Source organism: Macaca mulatta, chromosome 1, assembly GCF_049350105.2.
Source record: "Macaca mulatta isolate MMU2019108-1 chromosome 1, T2T-MMU8v2.0, whole genome shotgun sequence".
Classification (NCBI taxonomy): Eukaryota; Metazoa; Chordata; class Mammalia; order Primates; family Cercopithecidae; genus Macaca; species Macaca mulatta.
This window is the reverse complement of record NC_133406.1, coordinates 184,408,972-184,422,044: the sequence shown is the minus strand read 5'-3', so window position 1 is coordinate 184,422,044 and position 13,073 is coordinate 184,408,972. Positions and strand designations below refer to the sequence as shown.

At 39.5% G+C, this 13,073-nt stretch overlaps 1 pseudogene; it reads right to left on the bottom strand.

Moving 5' to 3' along the window:
• Positions 1–9,988: 9,988 nt before the first annotated feature.
• Positions 9,989–10,881, bottom strand: LOC717479 (small ribosomal subunit protein uS2 pseudogene; annotated as a pseudogene).
• Between the last annotated feature and the right edge of the window lie 2,192 nt (positions 10,882–13,073).

Below are 13,073 nucleotides of genomic sequence, written 5' to 3'. Positions count from 1 at the left end.
CATCCAGAGATTAGGCCATGAATCTCTCTGCCATGTCATTACACTAAAAATATGGCTAATGTCTATGATGCTAATGCTTGACACCTCCCAGAAGCCTACAGTCATTCCAGAGCCCATGTGATGCTTGGTGCTCTTGGCTCCATACTAGTGCCAATTGCATAGTTTTGTTCCTCAAAATGCAAAACAATTTATGTAAAGACCAAGCCAGCTGTTCTCTGCCAGCCTATAATTGGCCATTGAGTCTATAGAAAGTTGTTGACTATTGCTGGCAAAACAGTGACACAAACAATCCACCCATCATGTCATATAACACCAGGGCAGGATACAACCATTCCAGTTCCAGGGATTTACAGAGATACCAGGTTCCATTAAGCCAGGCAACTGGAATTTCAGTGATATCACTTAGAAAGAGGGCTGTCTCCCTTGGGACAACATGGCTGTGTAGATAAAATAAAAAATAGCTCTTACTGCTCTAAATAACATATATGAAGCATATGTATTCATAACATACATGAAACTCCTAAAGTTCTAAGATGGCGTAAAACATTGAAAGAATTCGCTCTCAATAGGATCTGCATTTTCTGCTCCTTGTTCCATCTCAATGTGCTGGATCAGACACCCTACAACCAACCTCCTCCCTTTAATTCATATGGTAGGCAGCTTGCAAAGTGCTTTCATGTTCATTATTTCATAAGTCATTCACAATGACCCTAAAGCATTATCATTTGTGTTTTACAGATGTGGAAATTATGCATCAGCAATTTATTTCATAAGTGACTTGCCAAATATCCCACAGCCCACAGTGACAGAAGTAGAACTATATGATTGATTGTTCTGTGTTCATGCCACTGCATTGTGCTGCCCCCAACCAGTCCAAATTTATCTGCAACTTAATATCAATAGACTTTCTGGGGGATGCCCTGAGACCTTCTGTTCTGAGTGACTGCAAGAAGAAAGGGGGTCATTTCTAGGTATAGTCTAGGCCACAGATCTTCCCATATGCTGATCCCTACTGCTCTTTGACTCCAATTTATCTTTAAATCTCAGATAAATGCCACTTCCTCAAGGTGGCCTTCCCTGACACCCTACCTAAGTTAGAGGTTCCACCGTTATCTGTCTCGACAGCATCTTTTTTTTTTCCTATTTAGTAATACTCACCATACTTACAATAACTTTTTCAATTCCTATGTTCTTTGCTTAGCTATAAGCTTCATGAAGGCAGGAGCCATATTCAGCTGGAATAGTTCCTATACTTTAGGTACTTAATGCACGTGTAGAATTAAAGAACAAATTGTTCCCTCTCATAGGAAAGTCTGGACAGGTCCAGAGAATGTCAGCCCATCGACTAGAAGGAAACTTACCTGAGATAGCCAGAGGGTAAATATGAAATATATTCAAGAAAAAGATCAGCAGCTGGTCAAATTACAGTAGCCAGTTTTCAGGTCTAAACCGGGGTTAGAAGCCAGGAACAGGACCAAAGGCAAAGGAACAGGAACTAAAGCCTTTTTTTTTTTTTTTTCCAGCAGAATGGGTCACTCAAAGCTTCCCCATAGGGACCAGGGAATTGGCATCTCAGCAACAGGGACAGGAAAACAAAGTTCGCAGCTCCCTTTGGGGCTTCTTAGTTAAAACACATGGCTGTACCTTGATAAATGCTTTCCTTCTTGTATGCCCAGCCATTTCATATATTTAGTGGTGAAATATGGCAGGAGGTGTGTTTAAGGAAGATTATTCAGTTAGAATACACAGAGAAAAACCACAAGAATTGGGAAGACCAACTATGACGCAAACAGACAAGAGGGAAGGAATGAGAACATGAATTAATATTGTGAAAACTGAACAGAATTAACAGAATTGGAATATGCTTCAGCAGTACACTCTGTTGAGCTTGGTAATTGATAGGCTATAACATAGTGTCCCTTTCTGATTTGCTATCTGCTTACTAAGAGCTTTTGTATCTCTTACCCTGTTTGAGCCTTATGAGGGGGCCGCGTGTTTGAGAGAGAAGAAAATAAGCGTAAGAGCGTATATGTCCCAGACACAAACTCTGAGTGGCTCAGCGGGGATGAGAGCGCAGTTTCCTTTACCACCAGCTCCGAGCCCCCTAGACAATATCAGGTCGTCATACAACTTGGAGCTTAGGTTACAGGAATGGGCTCACCTCACTCCCCCCAGGATCAAGCTGTCTTTGATCTTGTTTATTTATTCAGTTAATGAACATTTATAGCCACACATTTCCCAGAAGAGAGGTCCGAGGATTCCCATCAGCTCTGGGAGCCTGACAATCCTGTCAGCAGCTGCTGCACTGGAGACCAGAAAGCCTCAGGGCAGGTTCTCCTTGCTGTGAGTCAGACCTGCTTTTCATCTTTACTGTTTTTCCTGATTATACGGTAAAATGTCCAAACAAGAAATATTAAAAAGCCAAAATCCCACATACTTTGCTACAACTTACTTTCTTGTATAATAAGAGATTTAAAATATGGAGCCTTGGTTAATTGCCAGGCACCAGGCAAAACACCTTTACATATAGCATCTTATTTAGTCCCCACAATAGTCAGAGGCAAGTACTATTACTACCTCTATTTAGCAGCTAAAAAATCTGAGGCTCCTGGAAAGTAACTTGCCCAAGTTCACAGCACTAGGAAGTAGCAGAGGCAGAATTCTAGCCAGGCCCTATGATCTCACAGTCCACATACCTAACCACACTGTGTATCAGGGATATATTGCCAAATGAGACATATTTAATCATATCTGTTTCTTGAAGAAAAAGCTGTTGTTGTCTTCCATTCTCCAAAATATTTCTTGAGTTTTGTTAACCAGAGTGAAAGGAGCAGTCTACAGTTCACTAAAAAGGTCACGTTCTTTGAACAAGCTTAAATAAGTTCTCTCCCTCCTACTTGCTGAGCTAGAAATCCTCAGCAATTATAAAGGGGTAGCTATGTCCCTTTACCTGTGGTGGAAAAGCACTTGACCAAAGTTAGGAGGCTTGACTCTTGGCGTAGGCCTTGATGATACCACTAGCTTACTGAGTGATCGTGAGCACAAGACCCTCTCTATTGGCTTCTCAGTTTACAATCAAAAGTTTGCATGGTCTCTGAGAGCCCTTCCAGCTCTACTTACTATAACATGGTGCCTCTCATGATGTCCTAAAATGCAGATGGGCTTGTTTTATAAAATCTTTTGTTAAAAATCACATTTAAACATTCTCAGTAGTATTGAGAATGGAGGAATGGTTACAGAAAGGAGATAGAGGGTGTATTCATTTCCTATAGTTCCTGTAACAAATTATCGCAAACTTAGTGGTTTAAAATAACAGAATTTTTTCTCCGTGTTTGGGAGGCCAGAGTTTGAAATCAAGGTGTTGGCAGGGCTGTGCCGTCTCCAGGTGCTCATGAGGAGAATCCTTCCTTACCTCTTTCAGCCTCTGATGGCTACTGGCATTCCTGGCCTGTGTCTGCATCATCCCAGTCTGCTTCTAGTGTCTGTGGTCACATTGCCTTCTCCTCTTGTTCTACATTAAATCTCCTGCTGCTGCTCTCTAAGAAGACCTCCGTGATTGTATTTAGGGCCCACCCAGAAAACCCATGATATCCCCATCTCTAGATCCTTTGTTTAATCAAATTGGCAATGGCCGTTTTCCAAATAAGGTAACAGTTACAGATTCCGGGAATTAGGGCCTGCTATCTTTGGAAGCTGTTATTTGGCTTATTAACGGAGGGCTTTGAAAACCCTATTTCACCCTGCTTCATGGTGATATCCAAGGTGATCTCTCAAGGACATCATCATGCATAAGAACCAAACATAGGTAGATATAATTATGCTGTAGGCATTTGGTGGGGAAAGGTAGGGAAGCAGAAAGCAAGAGTCAAGAGGAGCTGACTATAGTGGGATTGTTGCATAATGGACATACCATTTGCTACCTGAAACAACACACAATTGCATCATGCTGACTGGCTGATAGCCTACATTCCTGTAAACCAGGACAAGACCACCAAAGAGTCCTAGACTGGCCAACCAGTGAGTAATTTTCTGACAGTAACCATTTGTTGTAAAATCAAACAACTTTTCAGTGCCAGAATTCTCTGTCTCAGAAACATTTAATTCCATGCAAAACATTTAATTATTTTATTTAAGAAAAACTATGCTCTTTAGACTAGTGTGGGATTTCCCATGTCCTCTCTTATTTGGAAAATTTACTAACTTCAGGAAACGTTCTTAAATATCTTCTTACAAATCAAGGCCCAAACAATAGTTTCACAACTTAAAGATTTTTACCTCGTTGGAAACTCCCTAGGAAATTTGCAGTTAAGACTCCATTCTGCTGCTCACCAGCTAGGTACCTTTGGTTAAGTCATGCCTTGCTCAGTCACTGAAATGTTGGTCCCTCCCAGCCAGTTAATCTCTCCCCTGATTTAGAATAATCTTTTTTAAAAGTCTTATCTCCATTTCTAAACTGTGAGCTCTTACATGGCAGAGAAAATGTCTTGAAGAAAATAATGGCTGATTTATTGAGCCATGTGTTCCCTCCAGCACTCAGCCAAGTTCTGAAAAATCATGGAAACTATTTCTGTTTTACAGATAGGGAAACTGAACGTGTAGAGAAGTTAGCTGACTTTTTCAAAGCTGTGCAGATACAGTCAGGATTCACACACTCTGTCAATCCAAAATTCATACTCTTTTCCCCAAATCATGCTTCTAGAACATGAGGGACCCTGGAGGAAATGGTTGATGGATGAGAATAAATTAAAAAATGGAAACGAAACAGAGACATGTTTACACTAAGCACGAACTATACCACCTCCGGAATGCTAGAAACCACTAGTTGTGTGAGAGAGAGCAAGCAGAGGCAGATAGAAAGAGCAGTGGTTTACACAATAAAGCCTTACAAAGGAACAACTCTCCTCAATGCCCAAAGCAATTTTCATAGGTGCTGTTTTATTTGATTCTCATAAGATACCTGGGTGGCGTGAAGTATAAGGAAGTGAATTCTGACTTTTAGTAATTGAAATGCCAACTGAGGTGTTAAGTGGCTACAGTTCCTAAGTGGTAGGGCCAGGATTCAAAGGCAGGTCATAAGAATTCTAGTCCAGTGCTTTTTCCGCTAGGAAACACGGCTCTCTCCTCACATGGACTTTCCTTGTAGGCCACAAATCCCTTAATTACAGCCTGCTCAAGGGCTCTGAGGTCAGCCTCCTTCCATCAGCCCCCACCACACACACACATGCATGTGCATGCACACACACACACACACATACATGCAGAGTTTGCTATATTTACAATGCCTTAGGAATGAAGAAACAAGGTTGCAGGGCCTGGGGAATGGATATGGAATCTGTAAAGAACAAAGGAGCCAGACTTAATGACATTGTCCTCACAGCTTTCCCAGATGATCTTGAGAATTTTTTTCCCAATGACCTTTATAAACGAACTATGTATGTACATATATTTTTGGATGTGGCTGATGCTTATGCCATAAGAAAAGTCACAGATCACCCAATATAGGCAAGATATCCTTGAAAAGCTTTAAAGCCAGTCCTAGGCAAGCACCTAGCCCCCTATCCTGCTGTGAGACAGTGGGCCAGTTACCTGACTCCATGTGTTAAGGGGAACTGCAGAATGAATTTAAGGATGAAGGTGGCTATCAGTACAATGTGTCTAACACAGATCCAAGCAAATTATCAGTATTCAACATATTCAATTAACCTAATTCTTATATAAAGTGAATATATCTACATATCCATTCTTTGAAAATGTAACAATTTGGTTTCATCAGTTGAATAACTCTAGTAAGTCCCAGTTAGGAGTTAATTAGATGTATCTTCTAAGCTCTATTATGCTATAACCTCCATGAGGACAGGAATGTTTTCTTATTTAACATTTTTATTGCCAAAGTAAGATACAATGTCTGGTACACAGTAAATAGTCTATGAATAGTAGAGAATGCTGAAAGTAAGCAATGCATTGGACTAAGTAAATATATCAATATAGATAACTACAGCTTTTGCTCAGATATATGTAAAGGAGGCTTCGAAAGAAGCTCTTTGAATGTATATTCTAATTTGATATTCATCTTCTGTTCCAACTGCAGAACACTTAAAAATGATAATGCTTTTGTCTAACTCCGAAAAAATCAAACTTATAGATGTATGTTTCAAATTTATAATTTCTAAATCATCATGTACTATATCATACATGTGGTGGACATTTGTTGTTTTACCTATTCATCCCCTTTTTCCTCATCCAAATATGTCAGCCAAATTTTCTTTTGGGAATCCCCTTCCCCAGTGTTGCTCTATGTAATTCAAGGGGATTGATCCTCCCCTCGGGCTTCAGGGGTGAGTGTGAGACCCATATCTAACCAATAAGAGTACAAAAGCTTTATGCCCACCTGATTGGTCCAGGCATGAGCACATGACAAGTAGTCCCAGGATTAGAGTTACACAACTGGAACAGCAGATCTGTCTTGCAGCTGAAATTGTCACACTGGTAAGATAATATGGCTGAATTTCAGTGGTCACCTTGCTGCCATGAGAATTTGCTTAAGAATGAAACTAGTCAGAGAAAATCCACTACAACAGAGAAAGGCAGGTTCCTGAAGCTATCTGAATCCAGCCATGGCTATTAAGTGAGCTAATAAATTCCCTCCTTTGTTTTCTTAAGCCAGTTTGTATGTGTTTCTTTCTCAAACGGACAAAAGAGACATGTCTAGTAAAAACATTATATCAAATGTGCCAATAGTTTTAAAAAAAATGATAGGAGCAATATATAAAATTGGGACAATCCTATCATTAATTTATTTTGCTATGTAGGGCACTGTCATTCACTTTTCAAGAACAACTAATATTCATTGAGCACAGTCAATGCTCATGCACCTATTATGTGCTGGGCACTGAGTGAGATTTTATCACGGATCACTGCTCTGGGCTAACAATTGACTTTGAGGATTGACACACTGAAAAAATGCCAGGGCATGAAGATGAATGGGTTTACTTTTAAAGGGCCATGAAAATTGGCTCTCCTTGGGTCTAGCATAAAGCATGCAAGTGACTCTGAATGCTTTTATTAAAAAGCAAATTAAAGGTCAGAGGCGAATTTCTCTTAATTCTTAATTTCCTGTCCTTGTGCCAAGAGTATGGATGGGAGGGGCAAGATTTGTTAAGTACCAGATGAGGATCCATGGTGATTGCGAAAGCTATACCATAGGGCCTGGCCAGCTGGAACTGGAGGCTGAAGCTTTTAGAAATGGTTCCACATCTCTGGTGTGGGGAATATTTAATATTGTCAGGAAAAGGATACTGGTTGAAGGGGTAATTTTAAAAAGCAAGACATCACTTAAGCAGATGAGGTGTAAGAGTAAGAAACAAATGCTCAGATTTTATTAAACATAAGAGATTGAACACAAAGAAGAAAATTATAATATCACATCCCATTTTGGGATTATATTCTATTATTACCTGTCTTTGAAACAATCCCATGCCACTAGGCTCTCTTTTAAGTGCTATATTATCACAAGGAATCATGCCAATTAGGGATTGAACAAAAACTCTGATACTGGCAATTCCATAATACACAGTGAATTGCAAACTCTCTGGGCCTCATTTTCCTCATCTTAAAATCAGAATATCAACATCCACCTCTAGGATAGTGTAAGAGTTGTGCAATGGTGCATGTAAGAGCACCTTAATTAAGTCTCGTGCATACTAGAGACACAACAAATGTTGGTTTTCTTTCCTGCTCTTCACATTATTCAGCAAATATATTGGAACAATCTAGTGAAACAAGATGGTAAAATGAGAGACACATGATTGGCATCAAATGGCTGAACTTATATCTTTTATCTGCTATTTACCATTCATAAGTCATTGGCAGGCAGTTTTCCTCCTTAAAGTTTAGGTTTTTTAATCTTTAAAATGAGAATAATCACCATTGCTTTGTCTACTTCATGACATTGTTAAAAAAATCCAATGATTCAATAAATTAAAAGATATTTTGGAAAGATATATACATATAAATATGTGCATATATGTATGTATATGGTTTTATACAGATCGAGTTGTACATGATATAAAAAAACCATATTCAAAAATTTACAAACATGAAAAGTAGATTGGAGAGTGGCGTCAGCAAGACGGTCAACTAGAAGCTCGTAGCACTCTTCCCTCCTGACAAAGGAAAAAAACCCACAAGGAATAAGCAACTATATTTTGACCAAAATAACTAAAAGAGAGCTCCAGAGAACAGCAAAGAAGTGGCAGAAATCCTGTGGAGCATAGAAACCCAGGATGGCACATAAAGAAAGCAAGGAAACATCTTGCCTCCAGTATCCCCATCACCCAGCTGGAATCAGCTCAGAACCAGGAGGGACTCCCTCTTGCAGAGAAAAAGTAAATGAGAAGATCCCAGCACCTGCCATCACCATCATGAATACCTGAGTCTTCACTACTAGAGACTCCTGCAGTACTCCCAGGCTTTGAAACTAGCTGAGGAAGCTCCTCAGAGTCCACACTGAGCTACCCTCAGAGAAAAAGCCATTACTGTATCCCCAGCTCCTGTGACCCATGTTGCTACTGCACTGTACCACCTTAAAACCAGAGTCACTGCCAGAGTGCATCCTACATTAGGGGTGAGTAGCTATTGCAGTCCTCCGTCCCTGAAGCTTTGCTGCCACTGCAATATGCCTACCTGGTAACAAGTCACCCCTAAGACAAACTGCTGCTCTGCCCTACCCACTAGGTCCAAGCTACCACAAAGATACTCCATCCTCTTCATTCCAGAATCACTGTGCCCTGTTGATTTGGGGTCCTGAATTGAAGCTGCATTCTACTCCTTGGAGCCCAAGCCACTGAAGCACCCATTTTTGCCCCGAGCCATGCCAGTGCTATTCCCTGCTCACCAGGGACAGATTACAACCACATCCCAAGTCCCTGGGCCTGAGCTACTTGGGTGTGCCTCAGAGCAACAGATCCTGTTTTAGCAGGAGAACTGCAGCCACTTGGATCTTGAAAAGTGAACCTCTGTCTCAAGTTCCAGTTGCTACAGCAGTTTCACTGAGCCCAGGAACCTGACCCCACAGCTGCTCCAAGCACTAGTACTCTGGATCCCAGTGTTGTTGCAGCTGCCTGAGGGCTGTGTCAGACCCAACATCAACAGATATCCTCTCAGCTAAAACTTTCCACTGAGAGAAAGACAAGAACAAAAGAATTACTAAAACCCTGGCCTTTATAACCTACACAGCCACTGTCACTGCCACAAATTCCTGCAGCCTAGAACACTAAGGCACTTGTAGTCATTGTTGACATTGGTCACAAAAGAGCTGGATAGAGACTACATCATGTACTTACAAGGAACCAGAGCCAGTGCATCCTGCCCATCCAGCAACCTCAGGCCCATTTGAAGGTGAAAGTCTTCCCCTACAAAAGCTACTCTTTAAGGTTTGGAGGAGGTGATTGCACCATCAGATGTGGGACATCAGTGCAGAAAAACAAGAAGCAAAAAAGCAAGAAAACATGAAAACACCAAAAGAACACAATAATTCTTCAGTAACTGACCCCAAGAAATGAAAATTTATGATTTACATGAAAAGGAATTCAAAATAATGGTCTTAAGGAAACTAAGTAAAATATACAAAAACACAAATAAATAATTCAATGAAATTGGAAAAATCCCAATGGTATTCTTTACAGTAGTAGCGAAAAACAATTCCAAAATTTGTAGAGAAACATAAAAAACTCCAAATAGTCAAAATAATTCTAAGTAAGAAAAACAAAACTGGGAGCATCATATTTCCTGATTTTAAATTAAATCACAAAGGTATAATACTCAAAACAGTATGGTGCTAGCATAAAAACAGACACATAAACCAGTTGAACAAAATAGAGAACCCAGAAATAAATCCAAACGTATACAGTCAACTAAATTTTTATAAGAAACTGATGATTATTTTCCATCAACCTTATTTTTGTGTTGCTTAGCAGTCTGGAAAAACATCTTAAAACCACTCAGTGGTCACGCCTACCCATTCAGTGGCCTGAGAAGTGGGAGCTGCAGGCCAGTCTTCCATGGCAGGCTGAGCACTCCAGTCTTCAGTAGGGAACTACTAAATAGGCACAGAGGGCACCTGCACTGCACACCTTCAGACCTGTCTGCAACCTCAGGCTGAGTAGCAGTAAACTCAGGAGCTGAAGCAGTCTATTCAATCTGAAATTTCTACTTAGTTACAGCTTTTTTAGCAGCATCCTGCTCTTACTTTTTAAGGTCTTCAGGATCTCTGTAGAAGTAGAGATCAGCCATAACTCCTCATAGGTGTTCACAGGAAATGGTGCCACACATGCAAACCATTTCCTAGGCCAGCATCCATCACATCAAACCCATTAAGTGAGTTCCTTTGTTGTTGCATGGGATGGCAATGTCCACATAATACAGAGGAGAATCTGTGTTACACAAAGCAATGGTAGGCAGGTTATCATAAGATGCCTCTATGAGAGGGTGTTGGTCAACCCTGGGCTCAGTAACCATCAGAACCCATGGCTTCAAAAAGACCATCTGGATCTGGTTAGTGACGTTTTCAGGAGTGAAGCAGCAAGTTGTAGGAGTAACTTCAATGACAATAGCAAACTGTAGCAAGGCCCATTGGCTAGTATTCTTGGAGGATATGACACTAACATCAGCAGAGTTTTCAGTGGCAACAAAGACAGAAGCTGCCAGCAGAAGCTTCTCCCAGGTCCTCCTCATATTTATGATGTAGATGCCATCACTTTTCCTCTCATAGATGTACTGTTACACTTTGAAGTCAACGTTGTTGCCACCTAAATGGGTTCCTGCAGCAAAAAACTCGAGAACATCCTCCTCTTTCATTTGCAGGACATCAAGGGCTTTGGACATTTCGAAAGTTTCCCTTTAAGTTATGACAGAAATCCACAACAGCACCCATTTGAAGCCCTCTGTAGGTAACATGGCTACAATCAACTAATTTCTGACAAAGACACGAAGACTACACAATGGGGAAATAGTGGTCTCTTCAAATAATGGTTCTGAGAAAACTATTTCCAAATGCAAAAGAATGAAATTGGGTGCTTATTTTATACCATGCACAAAAAAACAACTCAAAATGGATAAAAAGCCTAAATGTAAGGTTAGAAATTATAGAAACTCCTAGAAGAGAATATGGGGGAAAAGCTCCTGGATATAAGTCTTGGCAATAATTTCTTAGATGTTACATTAAAAGCTCAGGTAACAAATTCAAAAATAAATAAATGGCACTACATTATTCCAAAAACCTTCTGCACAGCAAAGGAAACAATCAACAAAAGGAAACAGCAGCCTACAGATAGGGAAAAATATATGCAAACTGTATATGTAATAAAGGGTTAATGTCCAAAATTTATAAAGAGTTCATGCAACCCAATAGCAGTAAAACAAATAAGCTGATTTTAAAATGGGCAGAAGACTTGAATAGACATTTCTCAAAAGAAGATTAAAAAAAAATTGCTAAAAGGGATACGAATAGGTGCTCAACATCATTAATCAGGGAAACGCAAATCAAAACCATCATGAGATACTACCTCATATTTGTTTGCATGGCTACTAAAAAGTCAAAAGATAAATGTTGGTGAAGGTGTGGAAAAGGGGGGCTCTTGTGCACTGTCGGCAAAAATGAAGACTGGTACGATTATTATGAAAAACAGTATGGTGATTTCTAAATAAATTAAAAATAGAACTACCATATGGCCCAGCAAACCTTTTTCTGGGCAAATACCCAAAGAAAATAAAATCACTATCTTATAAAGATATCTCCCTTCTGTGTTCATTGCAGCATTATGCACAATAGCCAAGACATGGAAACAACCTAAGTTTCTATTGATGAATGAATGGTAAAGAAATAGTGGCACGTATATGCATATATGAATATTATTAAGCCCTAAAAAATAATAAGCTCTTGCCATGTTCTACAACATGGATGAGCTTGGAGGACATTATACTAAGTAAAATAAACTAGACACAAAGAGAAAAATATTGCATGATTTCACTTATATATGGAATCTAAAAAAAAAAAATTAAATATCCAGATACAGAGATCAAAATACTGGTTACCAACAGCAGGGGAGAGGAGAAATGGGAAGGAAATGTGGAGATGTAGGTCAGAGGATACAAAGTAGCAGATATGTAGAATAAGCAGGTCTAGAAACATCATGTATAACATGAGGACTATAAATAATAAACTTGTACCGTATTTGCAATTCATGCCAAATGAGTAAATTTTAACTGCTCCTGCCACATGCAAAAAAAGCGAGTAACTGTGAGATGATGGATATGTCAATATCCTTCTGTATAGTAACCTGATTACTATCTCTATGTATTCCATAACACAATCATGTTATATGCCTTAAATGTATATAACAAAATTTATTTTTTAAAAAATTAATGAAATAAAAACAGACCAATCTTCATCATTGCCAAGGGAATTTGACAGTGGATTCTTGGATGTGACATCAAAAGCATTAGCAGCAAAAGAAAAGGCCAATAGATTAGACTTCATCAAAATTTAAAACTTTTAAAAAAACAAACAACCCCATCAAAAAGTGGGCAAAGGATATGAACAGACATTTCTCAAAAGAAGACATTCATACAGCCAACAGACACATGAAAAAATGCTCATCATCACTGGCCATCAGAGAAATGCAAATCAAAACCACAATGAGATACCATCTCACACCAGTTAGAATGGTGATCATTAAAAAGTCAGGAAACAACAGGTTCTGGAGAGGATGTGGAGAAATAGGAACACTTTTACACTGTTGGTGGGATTGTAAACTAGTTCAACCATTATGGAAAACAGTATGGCGATTCCTCAAGGATCTAGAACTAGATGTACCATATGACCCAGCCATCCCATTACTGGGTATATACCCAAAGGATTATAAATTATGCTGCTATAAAGACACATGCACACATATGTTTATTGCGGCACTATTCACAATAGCAAAGACTTGGAATCAACCCAAATGTCCATCAGTGACAGATTGGATTAAGAAAATGTGGCACATATACACCATGGAATACTATGCAGCCATCAA